The 21,656-nt window shown below is 37.1% G+C and overlaps 1 long non-coding RNA gene and 1 other non-coding gene across 6 annotated transcripts in view; one reads left to right on the top strand and one right to left on the bottom strand.

Annotated features, from left to right (window-relative positions):
- Positions 1 to 21,656, top strand: part of LOC118146861 (uncharacterized) — a 294,849-nt gene that overhangs the window by 227,092 nt on the left and 46,101 nt on the right. The window lies entirely within an intron of this gene.
- Positions 15,636 to 15,761, bottom strand: LOC118147070 (U4atac minor spliceosomal RNA). Its single transcript, XR_004733240.1, has one exon. It is a non-coding gene; the product is annotated as a U4atac minor spliceosomal RNA (small nuclear RNA).

Below are 21,656 nucleotides of genomic sequence, written 5' to 3' on the forward strand. Positions count from 1 at the left end.
CATGTGACCTGCCTGCTTCCACTTGGCCTTCTGCCATGTGTAAAAGCTCCCTGAAGCCTCCTTGGAAGCTGAGCAGATGTTGGTGCCATGCTTGTACAGCCTGCAGAACTGCAAGCTGATTAAACTTCTTTTTAAAATAAATTACCAAACCTCATGTATTCCTTTATAGCAATGTAAGAATGGCCTAATATACTCCCCAATTGTTTCATTTTCCCAAACCACAGCATGTTCTTTCCTTATACTATTCTCTCTGCCAGGAATGACCCATCACTGCATCCACCCAAATAATTATTACTGTTTTGCAAAGCTGAGGTTGTCTAGTGTATTCCATGTGAACAGTTCTCTCTCATTCACAGCTCTCTCTGCCATGGTAACCTGGCACTTTCCCCTTTATACATTCCAGTAGCTAGAACACTGCACCACTGCATTATAAGTCTTTACTAATATATTTGTGTTACCATTATTCCCTGAGGACACTGAGGATCTATACCTTGTCATCTCTGTAGTTACAGAACCAACATATAGTAGTTTCTGAATAAATGGTATGTAAATCAGAAAATACAATATAAAAATTGACTTAAAGCACAGAGTTGTTTAGGAAGATTCTTCTCAGGGTAAGCTCATGTGGCAATACTGTTCTTTTGCTAACATTTAGGAATCTGATAAGGTTTGCCCATTCTATTAACATATTCAGTTGTTCCTTCTCATGCTCAGATATCTAAGTTCTTCCTGAGCATTTGGCTGGGAGAGTTAGCAAACTATGTAAAGTACCCAGTAGGAATTATTTTAGGCTTTGCAGGCTATCCTAACTATTAACCTTTGCTGTGGTAAAGCAGAAATATCAAGACAAATCATTTAAATGACTGGACATGATTCTGTTCCTGTAACACTTTACTTGTGAAAACTAGCAGCAGGCCAGATTTGTACTGTAGGCTGTAGCTTTCTGATCTGCGGTCTATATTTAGAGTTTAGGTTTATACATCTAAATCTTTGGCTCAGATTATGGTAGGTTTAGGTTAATTCATCTGCCAAACAGAAAGGTAGTGCTGAGCTTTGCTGTTCCAGGATTCAGGGATAAACAATACACATGTGCAGCTAAATTCATGATAGATATCTTAGGAGACAATACAATGGTTAATCTTATTGGAGCTCAAATGACAACTCATCTCAGTAAAGTTTCTGTGATAGTCACATATCAGAGGTGGTCCACTGAAAACATCTATGTTATATTGTTACTTCTGAAGCAAATCCACTGTCTCTAGCAAGAAATGCTCTGCCTCTCAGAAACCACACTTGCAAAGCCTCCTTTCAGTGGCGTGGGACTGAGTATGTATTAGATTCCCAAGCACTTTTTAAATTTTCACTGGGAGAAGTAGATTACTGCCAGATGTCTCCCCAGGCAGGACAGCACCTCTGGCAAGGAGACAGCTTGTTTTTTTTTTTTTTTTTTTAATTTTTTATTGGATTTTAGGTTTTGGGGTACATGAGCAGAGCATGCAAGACAGTTGCGTAGGTACACACATGGCAGTGTGCTTTGCTTTTCTTCTCCCCTTCACCCACATTTGGCATTTCTCCCCAGGCTATCCCTCCCCACCTCCCCCCCCACTGGCCCTCCCCTTTTCCCCCCAATAGACCCCAGTGTTTAGTACTCCCCTTTCTGTATCCATGTGTTCTCATTTTTCATCACCCACCTATGAGTGAGAATATGCGGTGTTTCATTTTCTGTTCTTGTGTCAGTTTGCTGAGGATGATGTTCTCCAGATTCATCCATGTCCCTACAAATGACACAAACTCATCATTTCTGATTGCTGCATAATATTCCATGGTGTATATGTGCCACATTTTTCCAATCCAGTCTATTATCAATGGGCATTTGGGTTGCTTCCAGGTCTTTGCTATTGTAAACAGTGCTGCAATGAACATTCGTGTACATGTGTCCTTATAGTAGAACAATTTATAGTCTTTTGGATATATACCCAGTAATGGGATTGCTGGGTCAAATGGAATTTCTACTTCTAAGGCCTTGAGGAATCGCCACACTGGGAGACAGCTTGTTAAAGGAGAATGTAAGGACCAAGTTGAAGATGAAGAAGAAGCAGTGTTATTCATTTATGCTTCTCAGAAACAAATTCAATCTCAAGTAGAGTGTATCCAGAAATTCTGGTAGCATTTTCTTTAATGCATCTGTGTGCAGGGAAAGCAAAAATTGTACAACCCAACGTAGAATTCTTCAGACTTTTATTTCTTGAGCTGATAATTTCTTTGCTTCTCTTGGTTACGTTTGTCCAGTGTTCATTATCCTCTGTTATCCCTGAGGAAATGGTGAATGATTATAAAGTCCTCTCCATAGCCATCACCTTTGCTGTCATCTTGCTTCATGATTTCTCCTGCCATGGTTAGTAAGCACCTTCCCAAGCAGCACCTGCTAGGAAAAGACTGTTTTTGGAGTTCTCTATGCGATATCCTCAAGAACAGATGAGCTGAAGAAAAGCTGTCATTTTATCTGACAGGACAAATTCAAAGTAAGCTACAACATTTTATGAGACGTAAGTAAAGTATGTGAATGAGAAACACTTCTATTTTTTAAACTGTATTTCTTTTACTATGTTGTTATACCTTCGCATCCTTTCTACATACCTTTGTTAAATTAATCCCAACATCTATAATAGTTCCATTGACATGGTTTGGCTGAGTCCCCATCCAAGTCTCACCTTGAATTGTAGCTCCCATAATTCCCATGTAGGAGGGACCCAGTAGAAGGTAATTGAATCATGGGGGCGGGTCTTTCCCATGCTATTCTCATGATAGTGAAAGGTCTCACAAAATCTGATGGTTTTATAATGGGGGTTTTCCTACACAAGCTCTCTCGCATGCTGCCATGTAAGATGTGACTTCGCTCCTCCTTCACCTTTAGCCATGATTTTAAGGCTTCCCCAGCCATGTGGAGCTGTGAAATCTGTTTCCTTTATAAATTACCCAGTCTTGGATATGTCTTTATAGCAGTGTGAGAACAGACTAACACACTAATACACTCATGTGCCTAACATCATAGATAATATATAAAAGACTATGCTGAAATTATCTTAACTGTGTAAATGATTTCAAGGCTTCCCCAGCCATGTGGAACTGTGAAATGTCTTTCCTTTATAAATTACCCAGTTTTGGGTATGTCTTTATAGCAATGTGAGAATATACTAATACACTCATGTGCCTAACATTGTGGATAATTTATAAAAGACTATGCTGAAATTATCTTAAAACTGCCAGTTATTTCCTAGTGAATGCTCATCTTTATAAAGAAGTAAAAGGAATTCAACAAAAGCAGAATGTCAATAGCACAGTCAGATTACTCACTGTGGGCAAACTTCCCTAGTAGGTAAGATCAACTCTGGCAGTTATTTACTCTGAGGAACTAAAATTGTATTCTGGAAATTTATCATATTAGTGGTTCTATTTCAATGCTATAATTTGAGTATGGAATTTTTTCTGTAGACACTTAGTGTCCTTAAGTAATCAAATGAAAAAATTCAAATGAATTTTCACAGGAATCCCTGACAAAGCTCTAATACTGAGATCTACAAGTAACTTAAACAAATTTACAGGAAAAAAAAAAAAACATTAAAAAGTGGGCAAAGAACATGAACAGACAATTCTCAAAAGAAGACATTTATGTGGCTAACAAACATATAGAAAAACTCAACATCATTGATCATTAGAGAAATGTAAATCAAAACCACAATGAGATACCATCTCATGCCAGTGAGAATGGTGGTTATTAGAAAGTCAAGAAACAACAGATGCTGGTGAGTCTGTGGAGAAATAGGAATGCTTTTATACTGTTGGTAGGAATGTAAATTAGTTCAACCATAGTGGGAGACTGTGTGGTAATTCCTCAAAGACCTAGAACCAGAAATACCATTTGACCCAGCAATCCCATTGCTGGATATATACCCAAAAATATATAAATCATTCTATTGTAAAGACGTGTGCATGCATATGTTCATTGCAGCACTATTCATAATAGCAAAGTCATGAAATCAGCCCAAATACCCACCAATGATAGTCTGGGTAAAGAAAATGTGGTACACACATACCATGGAATACTATGCAGCCATTAAAAGAAATAAGATTGTGTCCTTTGCAGGGGCATGGGTGGAGCTGGAAGTGATTATCCTTAGCAAACTAACACAGGAACAGAAAACCAAACACCGAATGTTCTCATTTATAAGTGGGAGATGAACAATGAGAACACATGGACACAGGGAGGGCAACACCACACTGGGGCCTATTGAGGGAGTGGGTGGAGGGAAAGCATCACAATAGATAGCTAATGTATGTGGGGCTTAATACCTAGGTGATGGGTTAGTAGGTGCAGCAAATCACCATGTCACACATTTATCTAAGTAACAAACCTGCATGTCCTGCACATGTACCCCAGAACTTAAAATAAAATTTAAAAATACAAAATAAAAATAGGAACTCAGTTTTAATCGGTATTTGATGTGTTTGAATCTATATATAATAAAGGTATAACATCTTACTTAAATTAACCATTGCTTAATCTTGACATTAGCAGTGCCCATAGGATAAGTTTAGCAGTTTCTTTAGAGTTTTGAGTTTGTTAAATCAGATTTTTTTTTTTTTTTTGGTTTTCTACTGTGTGTGTGTTCAGTTGCACATTGATATAATGAAATTCTGTACACTATATTTTTTAAATAACTTATAAATAAATTTTTCTAAGAAGGCTTGAGAGTGGAGTATAGCAAACTATGTGATAGGTTTACAAATCATGAAACTGAAGCAAGAGAAATTCAAGTGACTTCCCCAAGTCCACATAAGTAATTTGCGTCTGTCCAAGAACCAGAAACCAGTGCTACTGGCTTCTGATTCAGTGCTCAATAATCTACTTTCCTTCAGTCAGGAATAGGATTTGGAATTGCCAACACTATGTAAGAGTAGCAGACATAAGCCATACGTAATGTTTTATTTCCACTAACAGAAAAAGAAAATAGAAAAAAAATTTCATGGAAATTTGAAAGCACCCCTGGTTGCTGTGCTGTCATTATCCCTTCCCAGGCATAACTTTACTCTGGCAGGTTGTGTCTTTAGTGACTGAGGCGTCTGGGGCATTGGCTGCATCCTTTCTGTCTCTGACCTGTACCAGTTCAAGGACAACAGGCATGTCAATTTTTAGTGTTCTGATACCAAAGTCACCTATAAGATCAGCAATTAAGCAAAATTTTTCTGGGTATGACCAAAATGACTGACATCTCAACATTTCTATTTAAATTTTAAAGACTTGTTACTATTTTACTCATACAATTGTTACAAGACCATGAGAGGAGAGCAGGTGGTGTATGTGCTTATATTCAAAAGATATTAGAAAAGGAAAACTGGTAGAATTTATGTGGTAAGATTTATTATGCTTTGTTTTGAAAAAGAAGATGCTATATTTCCCCTCTGTATAATGTTTTCCCAGCTGGACAATAAAACCCATTATCAAAATTATTAGAAAATAAAACATAATAATTTTGATCTAATCATAAGTGAAACCTAAAACATAGAGTTCTAGAACACACCAAATTACCAAATAAATCAGTAATGAATCTGGGAAAAAAAACCTTCAGTATTTCTTATTTCACTCTCACCCAGAAGAAGAAAATTATTTCCTGAAATATTAATGAAGAATGTTCACTGGAGCTAAGAAAAAAGTTAACAAAGCAATTAAGACTCAGAAAATTGCAGGTAGGTATATAAAAATCAGTTTTGCCTTGAAAAGCTCTTATGAAATAAACCAATAAGGAGGGGAAAGGATGCCCTGGATTGGAAGCCTGATAGTGTAATGAGAGATGGCACTGCATTACCTAGAACTCTAGGAGGTTTTCTAAGTAAAGGAAAATGATGATCATTTGGGTTAGATTCTGTTGCCTGATGAAGACTTGTATTCCATGATTGATTCCCCTAAAAATCAAAACAAAACCACTTTGGTCCCGGCAGTCTGGAGCCTTTAGTTTTTTAACATTTCTTCTCACTATTACCCAGCTAAAGAGTCAGGGTCAACCTGGGCGTATTGTATTTCTTTTTGCAACCAAGTTCACAGTCATTAACAAAAAAGAACTAAGGGCTTTGCATTTAGATAGCAAAGCCAGTTCCCATATCTACTTTTAATGCTTCAAGTTACGGTCATGTACTGCATAAGGCTGTTACAATTAAGATGAAACATATATATGACAGTGGCCTCATAAGATTATAAACTATGCTTAATGTTACAGACAGGAGGCAAGGAAATACTGGGTAGAAGAGGGTAGGGTCCCTGGTGAGGGCTCCGCCCTTAAGCCAGGACCCACAGCCCTAAATGAGAACATGCATTCCTGTTTTCCTATCTAAATGTTGCCTTTTCCAACACCAGTCTGGCCCCCCACCTTGTACCCTTAAAAAAACTAACATGCATTCCTGTTTTTCCACCTAAACGTTGCCTTTTCTAACAACACCCTGGCCCTCTACACCCCCTACCTTGTACCCATAAAAGCCTAAGCTCCACTGACAGAGGAGCAGAGCAGCACAGCAGAGAAGGAGAGAAGAAAAGAAGCATCTGAATGTTGAGAGAAGAACAGGCAGCTAGCTGGACATCAAAGGTTCGGTCAGAGAGGAGTTTGACCAGGGACAGTTGGAGAGGTCCCACTGTCCCACTCTATCCTCTTTCCATCTCCTGATCCCATTGATAGCCACTTCCATCACTCAGTAAAATCCTCTGCATATACCACCCTTCGATGCATTCATGGAACCTTATTCTTCCTGGACGCTGGACAAGAATTCAGGATGTACTGGTGTGGAAACCCAATAAGGCTGTCACAGTGACTCTTCACTGAGCTGTTTAACATTTAAGCCTTCCATGGACAGCAAGGCTAAAAGAGCATGGTTTGCAACACATGGCTTCTGGGGCTCCAAAAGTTGTGGGCAACCTCTAGATGTTGCTGGGTTGGTAGATACTGCTGAGGTGGTATGGGCTTTGTTCCTGCCAGTGCCCAGAGGCACTTGCGCTTGCTCCTGCACCCACTTGCTTGCTTGCTACTCCTTTCGCAAGGAGTAGGATTATGAGTAAATGAGCCACACTCCTGAGGCAAGTCCGAGAAGTGGTCAAGGGGGAATTCTCCTGTCTCACTTTGGAAATGTTTAGAGACTCACATACTTTCCATTGTGTTACAATTGCCTACAGTATTCAGTATAGTAACATGTTGAACAGGTTTCTAGCCTAGGAGCAACAGGCTATACCATAGACCCTAGGTGGACAGTGGGCTAATACCACCTAGGTTTGTCTAAGTACACTCTATGACGTTTCCACAAACATTAAATCACCTTACAACACATTTCTCAGAATATATCCTTGCCATTAAGAGATGTGTGGTTGTACTCAGAACATTTGTTCACTTATTCTTCTCTGTAGCAAACAGAAAGCTACAGAGAAGAAAGAAGAGAGATGCAAAGAGCCATGATTCAAGTTTGTAATCCAACCCTGTTGCCCTTTCCAGCTCCTGAGGTTGAACTGATTTCTAATCAATATTGTTGCAGTTGAGGTAGCTTCTCCAGCATACCTGAGAATCTCTGACAATCCACAAAAAGAACTGGCTTCGCACGAGAACTACGTAGTCATTTTTAGCTGCTTCCCTTCTTAGCTGTGTCTGTGATACCTCCTCCTCTTTTATTTGTGTGCTGGGGCAGCTCAAAGTAGAGACAATTCTCTGTTCTAGCCGCCTCATATCCAGGGATGTATTTCTAGTACTTTGGGCCTATTACTGAAGGAAAAAGACCCTGCTTTTTTTTTTTTTTCTTCTTCTTTTTTCTGTTCAAAGTCTTATGGGTGCCCTTGGATATACTTCAGATAAACATGAATGAAATCTAAGGAACTTTTGAAGTTTGCTCGTTAGTCCACTCAAAGAAAAAAGGCAATTTCCATATTAAATTGGGTATCGTTTTGCAGCCATGCTATACTGAAAACTTTGCGTGTAGCAAATTTCAAGCTGTCAATCTTTGTGAGTGACTCCCTAAAAAAAGCTTAGTAGTTGTGCCCCCAAAATGGGTGGAGTACTGGACTTCCCCCTGCATAATGAAAGTCCATTGTAGGAAGACCATTCATAAGATAATTTAAAAGCCTTTTAAATTGCAGCACCTCTACCACTAATTGCTAGGCAAGACATTACCATCAGAGGCCCAGATTGCTCTTTAAAAGGTTTTTAAATGATGGCGTGAGGAAATAAAGCCTTGTCATCTAAAGCTTTTTCAAATGTGCTCTTCTTCCTTATGCTAGAAGCAGCAGTCAGCCTGGACTTTGCACATAATGAGACTGTGAATGGCTGATGAGTGTCTGCTACTAGAGGAAAAAACAATGAATGAGGGGTGAAGTGAATGGGGGCTTTCTTGTCATTGTGTGTAGCTTGAATTAAAGCAAAAAAGAGGACTTCTGGATTTAGCATTAAGACTAGCAACCAAATGTCTGCTTTTTTTTTTCCTTCCTTGCTCCTTTTACTCAAAACAACTTGGAATAGAAGACAAACGGACACAATCTCTTAAGAAAAATACAATAAATGACTCTATCAAAAAGGAGCCATTAATGGAAAAGGAAGCTTCTTTTTAATGTGTTCTAGAATAATCATTTGAATGTTATAACATTATGAATCTGTATAAAGAAATATTTTTATGGTACTGTTTTTGTTTTAATTTTTTTTTGAATTAAGTTTTCAAGTAACAGCTAAAGGATTGGGATACTGGATTCTTTATTAAACCAAATTAAGTTATCCAAATAGTTTTATTGCTATCATTTATTTCATGATAAGTGCCTTTCATTAAGACAAACTCTTCCTTTTAATAAACATTATTTCCCAGAATACACAAAGCTTTACTCTTTGGCATGGCACTGCCTATTTTTTGTTCTTTGGTTTGAACCATTCAATATAGAAAATTGAAGGATGGTCCATCACAAGGCAAGAAAGTGATAATGTTTCTAAAGATGTGTTACTCTAAGTCAGATGTAGACTATGCTGTTCAAAGTGGCATCAATTATTTGCTATACTCTTAATGATCCACTAATTCTTGTAAAGTTTCTATTTTATGCAGATCACTAAATGTTGCTAATAATTTTCCTTGTAGAAGCTACAACATATGAAGTATATGCTATATTTATTACTTGTAATCCAACCATTTAAAAATATCTTTAATATGTCATAGTAGAAAATACAATAACATAATACAAATTCAATAATGCTATTCAAGTAAAAATGAGGAAATTAGTGAAACATAAAAATTAGAGTAAATATAATGATATAGGCTAATATAGTATCTGCAATTAAGTATTAAATTTACCTGTGTGATTCCTGGATACTAGAGCCAAAAAGGGAAGGTAATATTCTCTTCTATATATAATGAAAGAAAAGATAAGTTTTTCTTTCTTTTTTTTTTTTTTTTAAGAAATGTCCCTGAAACTAATTAATAATAATAAAGTAACCAGTGGACATGTCCTATTGCATTAGAATTGTAGACTAGCATCAGATTTGCGGAAGAAATGTATGGTTTCCCCTTAACAAAAAGATTGAAAAAAAGTTTGGTTCTTTTTCAGCATCTGACATCTGACATCTTAGAGGCTTGGAGGCTAGCTCAGTGCAAAACTCTGTTGTGATATATAGAGTTTGGGGTGCCTCTGTCTTTAAACTATTGACTGACAGCATGCCTAAAGAAACTAAAACAACACAAAGCAAAGAAGGAACTGCCTGTAGTTCTAGTGAATATTTGCTCTTTAAGGACTATTCCAGATTGAAAGTTTGTTTTCTTCTTACTAAATTGAACTCCCTTTTTAAAAATATTAATTGATCACCATACATACAAGGGACTGAGGGAATGTATTTTCTCCTTGGGTCCACAAGGGCTGTGGTTTTAAAGGCAAGAACTTCCCAGCTACATGCCTGACCTGCCTTCTTTCACATTTCCATCCAGGACCTTAGAGGTCTTTGTTTAACTTTGGCAGGCACTGGAAGATAGACTGCGAAGGTGAGCTCCTTTTGTCTAGAAAAGCCCACAAAAAGCTATGGGAGGACTGTGGGCCAAACAACAAATCAGGTGTCAGAAATCAAAGATCAATCACTCCAGTGGAAGTTTAAAGGCACTCCTTTCATAGAACAGAAAACTTGAATAGGGCGGGAATAACTCCAGGTTAAAAATTCCCCTCTTTCACATCTGAGTGGACTCCATTTCTGGATCCCCTCTCACGACAGCAGGAGAGCTCACTCTCTATTTCTCCCTTTTCTTTCTCTGCCTAAATCACTTTCTGTAAAACTCTTTGGGGTCCAATTTTTACTTAAATGAGCTCACTCACCATACCTGGCGGGGTCCTCTCCCCTATTCTTGGGTGAATGAGGGACCATGGGCCTGGGAGAACACATCCTATCAGGGAGCGACCTGAGCTGATTGTCTGCAATTCGGTCACAGGACCTCTGACCTTGCTAACTTCAAATGTGAGGTTTAATCTGAAATTAAAATAAATTCACTGTGGTTAATAGAAAAACCATATCTCCCTAGTAGTGAGGGACTGTGTTGGAGGGACTTCCTGTGGTCAGATCCGAGGGTTGTTTCAAGTGCAGTAATTCTCTGTTTTTCTGCCTCTGGCCACCTAGGATGCTTCGTTTCACTTTCCTGCCCCTGGCAGGCTAGGTAGGGCCCTTTGTTTCACCTTCCAGCCTCTGGCAAGCCAGGTAGGGCCTTTGTATCTGATTTTCCCACCTCTATTTCTTGGAGGTGGGGGCTCTGTGACTCAGTGTGATAAAACATGTAGCCAGTCTGGTAACAGAGTCAAAGATCAATCAGTCCAGAGGAAGTTTGAAAGCACTCCTTTCATTGGACAAGAACATGAATGGGGAGGAAATAACTCAAGGTTAAAAACTCTAGCCACCCCAGCCTGGGCTGTAATTCTCTCTGGATCCCCTTCCATGAAAGCGTGGGAGCTGTCCTTTCACTCTGCCTAATAAACTGCACTGTTGCACACTCTTTGAGACCAAGAGTTCTATTTCAACTGCAAAATTCACCTCCGGTGCCCCTTTCCCCATTCTTCGGATTAGGAAGGCCGAGAGCCTGATTTCTGGCTGCAGCTACCATGCTTCCCTGGTGGTCAAGCAGTTAGGACTCCTGGTTTTCACCCAGACGGCCAGAGTCGGAACCAGGGAATCTGGCTGCAGTTACTCCGGTTACAGCATGGTCTTTCTAGTAGTGCAGTGTGCTGCAATCATTTGCCATAGTGTAAGCTACATTCGCCCAGTCCTTCTAATAGCATCTACTAAAAGTCCCTTCAACAGTGAAGCATATACAGGAGCTCAGCGGAGCCCAGAGGTAAACTGTACCTGTTTAGGGGCACTGTTAAAAGAAGGAACACTGTTGCTTCAAGTCTTTGTGAAATAATTTTTCTAATCAGGAAATTCAATATTACTCTCCTGGAGATGAATCAGATTTTTGAAGACCAAAAGGACACTGCTCTGCTAGTCCAGTTAGAGACTTTAAAAAAAAAAAAAACATCAAAAGGCAGATTTGCTTCCATTTGATACTAAAGTTAGGCTACTCTGACTGCCCTGGATCACTGTTTACAGCATTCACATAGAAGTTCAGAGGCTTCTGTCATGCACGAAGTGGTGTAGATCTGGGGAATCAGAGTGTAATCAATTTGGCTTAAGCCTTTTGTGTTTTCTCATTGACTAGCAAAGATACCATCTTCGCTGTTAAAAGAGCATGATTAAATTTCTTAGCTACCTCTCGTGAAGTGGAAAGTAAACTCTACATTTTCTTTTGTCTATTGGAGATTATAAAATATCTAGAACAGATTTCTCCTATTCCTATCTATCCTTTCTATCTTACTTCATCACTGTACATTGATGAAGAAACAAGATTTACGGAACATGTCCACTACACAGTCACCACTGTCAGTGTTGCAGAAAACAATGCTCTGCAAATATCTGTTTGCAGAAAAAACCCAGCAAACTTCAAAACCATTTCTAGATATAGAACTATTAGGAGTGGAAAAACAAACATTCTTTGTCCTACTCACCTTTCATTCTGTTTTGTTCTTAGTAATGAGCTGCCCTCCCTAGTGTGACCTTCAGATTATCATGGGGGCAGTTTGACAGGCAGAAAGGTTTGATTCTGTTACTTACTAGCTGTGTTATCACAGGAAATTCACTTGATCTTCTCCTCAATCTCTTTAAATCTAAATAGAAATAGTGATTTACACTTTAAAGTTTTGCTGTGTTAAATAAGATCATATGTGTAAAACATCCAGTATTTCTAGCAAGCTTCCAAAATATATAGGTCCCCCCAGTTGTTTTTTTCATGCCGTAAAATTAATCAGGTAAACCTAACATTATAAGAATACCCTCCACCCCAGCCCAGTACGGCACTCTGTTTTGATGTCTCTAAGGGTAAAAAATGACCAAAAACTGATTTTTCTCTATAGGAAGTAGAAATGGCACTGGGGTAGGAGGGTGTGGTTATAGGGAGGCAGTATTTGCTTTATCTTATATTCCATTTCTACAGTGAGAATGCAGGTAGATATCATTTGTGTATAAAAGTGTTCAATAATATTAGTATATTCACAAAAGTATATATATAAATATTATACCAAAGAAATTAATACATTATAAAGGACTCACTCTGCTATTTATTTGTTTGTTAAAAGGTAAGCAGCTGGGAATGCACTGGTCAACTAGACAAGTGTTTCTTTGACAACCAATTTTCCTTATTGTGATTTGCAAAATTCTATTTCATAATAAGTTTTGGAAGGTGTCATATGCATGTATAACTACTATTTCTTTGTCATTAAAAAGTAGAAAAAATAATTTGGGAGTTATGTTATATATATTTCAGTGACATTTTTAATTAAAATATCATATCTGATGTTCAGCCTGTTAGAAGAATGTTTTAAGGAAATAAGTATGTGACATCATAAAATATTAACCTTTTAAATATTGATGTTTATTTTTGATTGTGGTACATGTAAAATTTGTCATATTAACCATTTTTGAGTGTAGAATTCAGTGACATTAAATCTATTTACAGTGTAAACCACTGTTATTTCTAAAGCCTTTCATCATTCCAAGTGGAAATGCTATAATCGTTAAGCAATAACTTCTCATTTGACATTTCTTCAGTCCCAATAATCTCTTATCTTTCTGTCTCTACAAAATTTCCTTTTTTAGATATTTTATATAAACAGAGTCATACAATATTTTCCCCATTGCATATGATTTGTTTCACTTAGCACGATGTTTTCAAGTTTCATCCACATTTTAATGTGTAAGAATCTCTATGCTTTTTACACCTGAATAGTATTCCATTCTATGTATACATCACATTTTGCTTATTCATCATCCATTTATTAAAAATCGTAGATTGTGTTCACTTTTGGCTGATTGTAAATAATACTGCAATGAACCTTGGCATACAAATGTTTAAGTCCCTATCTTTAAATCTTTTGGGTATACACGTAGGAGTAGAATTATGGGTTCATACAGTATTTCTATATTTAGCTTTTCAAAACCTGCCAAACTGCTTTCCACAGCACTGAATTTTATATTCTAATGAACAATGTACTGGTGTTCTGATGTATCCACATCTTTGTCAACACTTGGAATTTTCTGACATTTTGATTCTAGTTATTCAAGTAGGTGTGGAATAGCATTTCATTGTGGCTTTGACTTATGACATTTCCTGAATGTCTGATAATGTTTAGCATTTTTTCCTGTGTTTAGTGTCCATTTGTATATCTTTGGAAAAATGTCTATTCTGGTCATTTGCCCAATTTTTAACTGGATTATTTTTGTTGAGCTGTAGGAGTACTTCATATATTCTACATACTAAACCATTCTCAGATACATGATTAGCAAATAATTTTCCCATTTGGCGGGTTGTCTTTTTCTTGATAATGTTCTTTAATGCACACAAATTTTAATTTTAAAAATTAAATTAATCCCATTTATCTATTTTTCTTTTGCTGCTCATGCTTTTGATATTATATCTAAGGGTCTATTTCCATGTCATGGGTAATTAAGACTTACGCTTACTGTTTTCTTCTAAGAGTTATATTATTTTAGCTCTCACATTTAGGCTGTGAATCCATTTTGAGTTGATTTCTGTATAGGATGTGAAGTAGGGATCCAACTTCTTTCTTTTCCATGTGGGAACTCATTTATTTATTCCAGTAGAATCTGTTGAGGAGACTATTCCCAGTGAATGGATTTCATTCCTTGTAAAAAGTCAGTTGGTATAGATATGAGTTTGTTTCTACAATTCCAATCCTATTACATTAGTTCATTTGTACATTCTTATATGAGTACCACACCGTTTTGATAGTGTGGTTGGCAGTAAGTTTTGAAATTAGGAAGTTTTAGTTCCCTACTTTGCTCTTCTTTCATAAGGTTGTTTTGGCTATTTGGGACTTCTTGAGAGTACACATGAATTTGAAGATTGACTTTTCTACAAAACAAAGGTGTTCAAATTTTGGTAAGGATTTGGTTGAGCAGATCTACATGTTCAACCAAATCTTTACCAAAATTTCAACACCTTTGTCTCCTGGAGATGACATGTAGATGACTATCTACATGCTCAAGATGACTATTCCCACTTTTCTGAATTGTTTTTTAAATCATGAAATTGTGTTTGATTTTGGCCAAAAAATTTTTCTGCCTCAGTTGAGATGATCATGAGGTTTTTTTTCCCCTTTTTCTAGTGATGTAAGTTTTTTATTTGTATCATCCTTGCATTTCTGTGATAAATCCTAACTTGGTCAGTGTGTTTAATTAAAACAATTAAACTATGCCACTGAATTCATTTTTAAGGAATTTTGCATCTATATTCATAAGGAATATTAGTGTAAAATATTGGTTTATAATTTTTGTTTTTTTTTATGTCTTTGTGAATTTGGTAGCAAGAAAACATTGGTCTATAAAATAAGTTAGAAAGTATTTACTCTTCTATTCTTTTGAAAATCTTTGACAAGCATTGGGTTAATTTTTCTTTAAATGTTTGGTAGAATGTACCAGGGATGTCATCTGGTCCTGGACTTCTCTTTGTTGGGAGGTTTTTGATTAGTGATTTGATCTCTTTACTGAGCTCTTTTAGATTTTCTATTCTTGAGTTATTAAGATGATTTGCAAGTGTCTAGAAATTTGTCATTTATTTGTTATGTAATTTATTTGTAAATGGTTGTTCTTAATATAGTCTTTTAATCTCTCTTATTTCTGCAAGATCTATAGTAATGACTACACCAGGGCTGTCCAATCTTTTGACTTTCTTGTGCCACACTGGAAGAAGAGTTGTCTTGTGCCACATATAAAATGCACTAACACTAACAATAGGTAATGAGCTAAAAAAATGCAAAAAAAAAAAAACCTCATAATGTTTTAAGACAGTTTATGAATTTGTGTTGGGCTGCGTTCAAAGCTGTCCTGGTCTGCATGCGGCCTGCAGGCTGTGGGTTTTACAAACTTAGTCTACATATTCATTACTAGTTATATTTATTTATATTTTCTCTCTTTGTCAATCTAGGTAAAAGTTTGTGTCAATCATTTTTATTAAAAAAATTTTTTTAATTAAAAAGGGTTTTCATTTTTTCCAAAACATGCACCAATTTAAAGCAAAGCTTTAGTTGATGCGAGTGTGTTGTTTAGGCATTAGCAGTACCGCCCTCACTATGCGCTCATTGGACAGTAGCGCAACCCCAAGAAAAGGATGGTTAAGTTTCTGTCAATTTTGTTGATGTTTTCAACGAATAAACAATTGCTGTCATCGATTCTCTTTATTGCATTTCCATTATTTATCTCCACTTTAATATTTATAATTTATATTCTTTTGCCAACTTTGTTTTTTTAAATTTTTAAAAAAATATTTATGTTTAACTATTATATAACGAAATGATGGAATATATTTATTAGGGCACATGTAATGTTTTGATACAGACAGTGTATAATGATGACATCAGCGTAATTAGGGTCTATCACCTCAAGCCTTTATTATTTTTTTTGTGTTAGGCACATTCCAATTCTATTCTTTTAGGTACTTCTAAATATATGATAAATTATTATTAACTATGCTCACTCTACCGTGGAACTGAATACTGGTGCTTATTCATTCTATCTAACGGTATTTTTGTACCCATTAACCATTCCTACTTTATTCCCCCACCCTGCTTCCCTTCTTGGTTGTTGGCAACTGTCATTCTATTGTCTAGCTCTATAAATTTGTTTTTTAGCTCCTACAGATGAATGATGACATGTAACATTTGTCTTTCTGTGACTGATTTATTTCACTTAATGGTCCTCCAGTTCCATCCATGTCGTTGCAAATGACAGAATTTCATTATTTCATGGCTGAATAATATTCAATTGTGTATATGTGTCACATTTCCTTTATCCATTTCCATTGATGGACACTTAGGTAGCTTGTATCTATTGGCGATTGTGAATAGTGGTGCAATAAATACAGGAGTGTATGTATCTCTTTGATACACAGATTTGTATGATATATAGCTAGTGGTGGGATGGTTGGATCATACGGTGGCTCTATTTTTAGTTTTTTGAGGAACCTTAACGTAGTGATTGTACCAGTTTACATTCCCCTCAGCAGTGTATGAGCATTCCCTTTTCTCCACATTTCTGCCAGCATTTGTTATTGCCTGGCCTTTGGATAAAAGCATTTTAACTGGGGAGAGATGATACCACAGTAACTTTTAACGTGCAAATGAGTTTTTATCTGAATAATTATACCATTCAGCTCTAGAATTTCAATTTATTTATTTTTAAAAAAGTTTTTATTTTGTTTTCATTGATATTCTCATTTCATTCATAAATCTTTTTCTTATTTTGTTTGATTCCTTGTCCATGTTTCTCTTTAGCTGTTTAAGCATATTTAAGACAGTTGTTTTAAAGTCTGATAATTCTGATATCTGGGCTTTCTCATGAGTAATTTTGGTATTTTTTTAAATTAAGTAATATGTTTCTGTTTTCTGTATGCCTTTATATGATGCTGAGGGACAGAAGCTAGGCAACAAAGAGTACAGAGTGTATGATTCTTTTCACTTAAATTTATATAAAGGCAAACTAATCTATAGTGATAACAAGCAGATTAGTGGTTACAAATTATGGGGGATAATGGAAATGCCTATTTTCTTTATTGTGGCTATTGTTTCATAAAGTATCTATATCCAACACTGACCAAAGGCCACACACTTAAAGTGGTTTATTGCACTCCAATCATACATCAATAAAGTTAAAAAAATACAATTTGTAAAAAATCCACTTGCAAGTAAGGAAATGTATAAAAATTAAGTTTAAGCATTGGATCTTTGAAAGTAACCTATTAAAACAAAACTAAATATGTATGCTTTAGGAAAAATATGTGTGTGTGTCTAAAATAACCACTCAGAGCAAAAATAACCACTTTGAGTAACATTTGAGTAAGTTGAGACATAGGAAATTTGTAGGATTTAATACAGAACCTCAGCTAAGCTAGATTTTAAAATTTTTATGAGGAGATGCAGTGTGTGATATAAGGGTACCTGTATTAGTTGACTTGGGCTGCCATAACCAAATACCCCAGACTGGGTGGCTTGACCAATAGAAATTAATTTTTTTACAATGTCGGTGACTGGAAATCCAAGATCTGGGTTCTGCTGAATTGGTTTCTGATGAGGCCTTTCTCCATGGCTTGCAGATGGTATCTTCTTCTTGTCCTCACATGATTTGTTTTCTGTACATGCACACATGCGCATGGAGGAGACTGTTCTCATGTCTTTTCTGCTCCTTAAGGACACCAGTCTTATTAGATTAGATTTCTACCTTTATAACCTTGTTTATTCTTAATTTCCTCCTTAAAGGCCCTATCTCTAAGTATAGTCACATTGAGGATGAATACTTCAACATATGAATATTGAGGAAACACAATTCAATCCATTATAGCAAATAACAAGAAACTGTGAAAACAATATTTAACCAGACTGATTTTTCTTCCCTACTCTGTTAGAACTATATCAGCATAAATATCAGAATTAAAGGCATGATTCTAACAAAAATGTATGAAACAGGTACTCATAATGATTACTCTATTTTTGACTATAGCCAACTCTGTCTCTTTCCTAATTCTTATCTTTCAACTCTCCCTTCCAAGACACTTCAGAGACACTACTGAGCCAACACTATGCCACATTTTCTCAGTTGTGCACTAGTAGTTTTGGAAGAGATTATTAGTGTTTGTTGTGTTCAATTCTTCTGTCTTTGTTGGGCACATGAAGAGACTTTCTACCTCCTTTGAAGTTAACTTGGCACTGAGGGGATGGAAGTGGAAGCTATGTGTATTACTGTAATAAGTTGAATAGTGTCCTCTAAACCTATGTCCAGCTCCTCATTATTATATCTATGGATGTGATCTCATTTTAAAATAAGGTATATGTAGGTATAATTAAGTTAGGGATCTCAGGAGGAGATCATCATATATGTGTGTGTGTGTGTGTGTGTGTATATATAAATAAAATATAACATATAATATAATATAATATAATATAATATAATATAATATAATATAATATATAGTATAAATGTTTGATGTTTGACCCAGCAATGCCATTGCTCTGTATATACCCAAAGGGCCATAAATCATTCTATTATAAAAATACATGCACATGTATATGTTCATTGCAGCACTATTTACAACAGTGTAGTAATAGAATCAACTTAAATGCCTATCAATGATAGAATGGATAAAGAAAGTGGTACATATATACCATAGAATATGATGCAGCCATAAAAATATAGAATATTAGTTCTTTTGCAGCTATGTGGATGGAGTTGGAAGCCATCATCATCAGCAAACTAACACATGAACAGAAAACCAGATACCATACGTTCTCACTTATAAGTGAGAGCTGAGGGATGAGAAAATGTGGACATATGTAGGGGGAAACAACACACACTGGGCACCTGTGGTGGGGGTAGATTGGAGGAGAGAGAGAGCAATAGGAAGAACAGCTAATAGATGCTGAGATGATCTATGCAGTAAACCCACCATAGCACACATTTACCTACTGGATATCCTTCACATATACCCCTGAACTTAAAATTTTAAAAAAGTATTATATATATATATACACGTATATATATATATATATATATATATATATATATATATATATATGTATGTATGTATATATATATGTGTGTGTATATATGTATATATATGTGTGTGTGTACACATATATATATGTGTACACATGTAATGGAAAAATGGAAGGGGATTTGAGATACAGACAAATGGAGGGGCAAGGCCACATAAAGGCAGAGGTTGACTTTGGAGTTTTTCAGTTATAAGTAAAGACCACCAAGGCTTATTGGCAAACCACCAGAGGCTAAGAGGCTAAAAAAAGACATACACAGTCTGGAAAGATGGCTGAATAGGAACAGCTCTGGTACACAGCTCCCAGCAAGATTGACACAGAAGGCAGTGATCTCTGTATTTCCAACATAGGCACCTGGTTCATATCATTTGTACTGGTTGAACAGTGGATGCAGCCCAAGGAGGTTGAGCCAAAGCAGGGTGGGGTGTCACCTCACCGGTGAAGCGCAATGGGCCAAGAACTCCCTCTCCTAGCCAAGGGATGCCATTAGGGACTGTGCCCTGCACCGTGGCCCAGATACTGTGCTTTCCCATGGTCTTCACAACCCGCAGACCAAGAGATTTTCTCCAGTGCCTGTAACACCAGGGCCCTGGGTTTCTAACATAAAACTGGGTGACCATTTGGGAAGACAATGAGCTAGCCACAATAGTTTTTTATTTTCATAGCCCAGTGGCACCTGGAATACCAGTGAGACAGAATGGTTCACTCCCCTGGAAAATGGCTGAAGCCTAGGAGCCAACCTGTATGACTTGGTGGGTTCTACCCCCATGAAGACCAGCAAGCTAAGAATCACTGGATTGAAATTCTCCCAGCCTTTTACAGCAGTCTGAACTTTACCTGGGATATTCAAGCTCAGTAGGGAAAGGGATATCCACCATTGCTGAGATGCAAGTAGGTGGTTTTAACATCACAGTGTAAACAAATTTGCTGGGAAGTTCGAATTGAGCAGAGCCCATGGCAGCTTAGCAAGTCCTCTATCTACAGGAAGACTGTGTTACTAGATTCCATCCTCACTGGGCAGAGCATCTCTGAACAAAGGTAGCAGCCTGTCAGGGAATTACAAATAAAGCCCCCACCTTCCTGGGACAGCCTGGGAAAAGGGATGGTTGTGGGTATAGCTTCAGCGGACTTACATATCCCTACCTGGCAGCACTGAATACAGCAGAGGATCTCCCAGCACAGTGTTGGAGCTCTGATAAGGGACAGACTGCCTCCTCAAGCAGCTCCCTGACCCTTGAGGAGACACCTCATACAGGAGAGCTGTGGCTGGCATCTGGTGGGTAACCTTCTGGGACAAAGGTACCAGAGGAAGGAACAGGTAACTATCTTTGCTGTTCTGCAGGCCTTGCTGGTTATTCCCAGCAAGCAGTATCTGGAGTGGACCTCCACCAAACTCTGGCAGACCTGCAGCAGAGGGGCCTAACTATTAGAAGGAAAACTAACAAACAGAAAGAAATCGTTTTAACATCAATAAAAAGGACAACCACTCAGAGACCCCATCCAAAGGTCACCAACTTCAAAGACCAAAGGTAGATAAATCCACGAAGATGGGTAGAAACCAGGGCAAAAAGGATGAAAATTCCAAAAACCAGAATGCCTCTTCTCCTCCAGGGGATCACAGCTCCTCACCAGCAAGGGAACAAAACTGGATGGAGAATGAGTTTGATGAATTGACAGAAGCAGGCTTCTGAAGGTGGGTAATAATAAACTTCTCTGAGCTAAAGGAACATGTTCTAACCCAATTTAAGGAAGTTAAAAACTTTGAAAATAGGTTAGATGAAATGCTAACTAGAATAACAAGTTTAGAGGAGAACATAAATGATTTGATGGAGCTGAAAAACACACAGAAGAACTTCATGAAGCATACACAAGTTTCAGTAACTGAATCGATCAAGCAGAAAAAGGATATCAGATATTGAAGATCAAGTCAATGAAGAAAAATGAGAAGACAAGATTAGAGACAAAAGCGTGAAAAGAAATGAACAAGCCTCCAAGAAATATAGGATTATGTGAAAAGACTTAATCTACATTTGATCCATGTACCTGAAAGTGATGGGGAGAATGAAACCAAATTGGAAAACACTCTTCAGGATATTATCCAGGAGAACTTCCTCAACCTAGCAAGGCAGACCAACAATCAAATTCAGGAAATACAGAGAACACCACAAAGATACTACTTGAGAAGAGCAACCCCAAGACACACAATTATTAGATTCACCAGGGTCGAAATGATAGCAAAAATGCTAAGGGTGGCCAGAAAAATTGGCTTACCCACAAAGAGAAGCTCATCAGACTAACAGATCTCTCAGCAGAAACCCTACAAGCCAGAAGAGGGTGGGGGCCAATATTCAACATTCTTAACGAAAAGAATTTTCCACCCAGAATTTCATATCCAGTCAAATTAAGCTTCATAATAGACGGAGCAATAAAATCCTTTATGGACAAGGAAATGCTGAAAGATTTT

The sequence above is a fragment of the Callithrix jacchus genome, chromosome 13 (genome assembly GCF_049354715.1).
Source record: "Callithrix jacchus isolate 240 chromosome 13, calJac240_pri, whole genome shotgun sequence".
Classification (NCBI taxonomy): domain Eukaryota; kingdom Metazoa; phylum Chordata; class Mammalia; order Primates; family Cebidae; genus Callithrix; species Callithrix jacchus.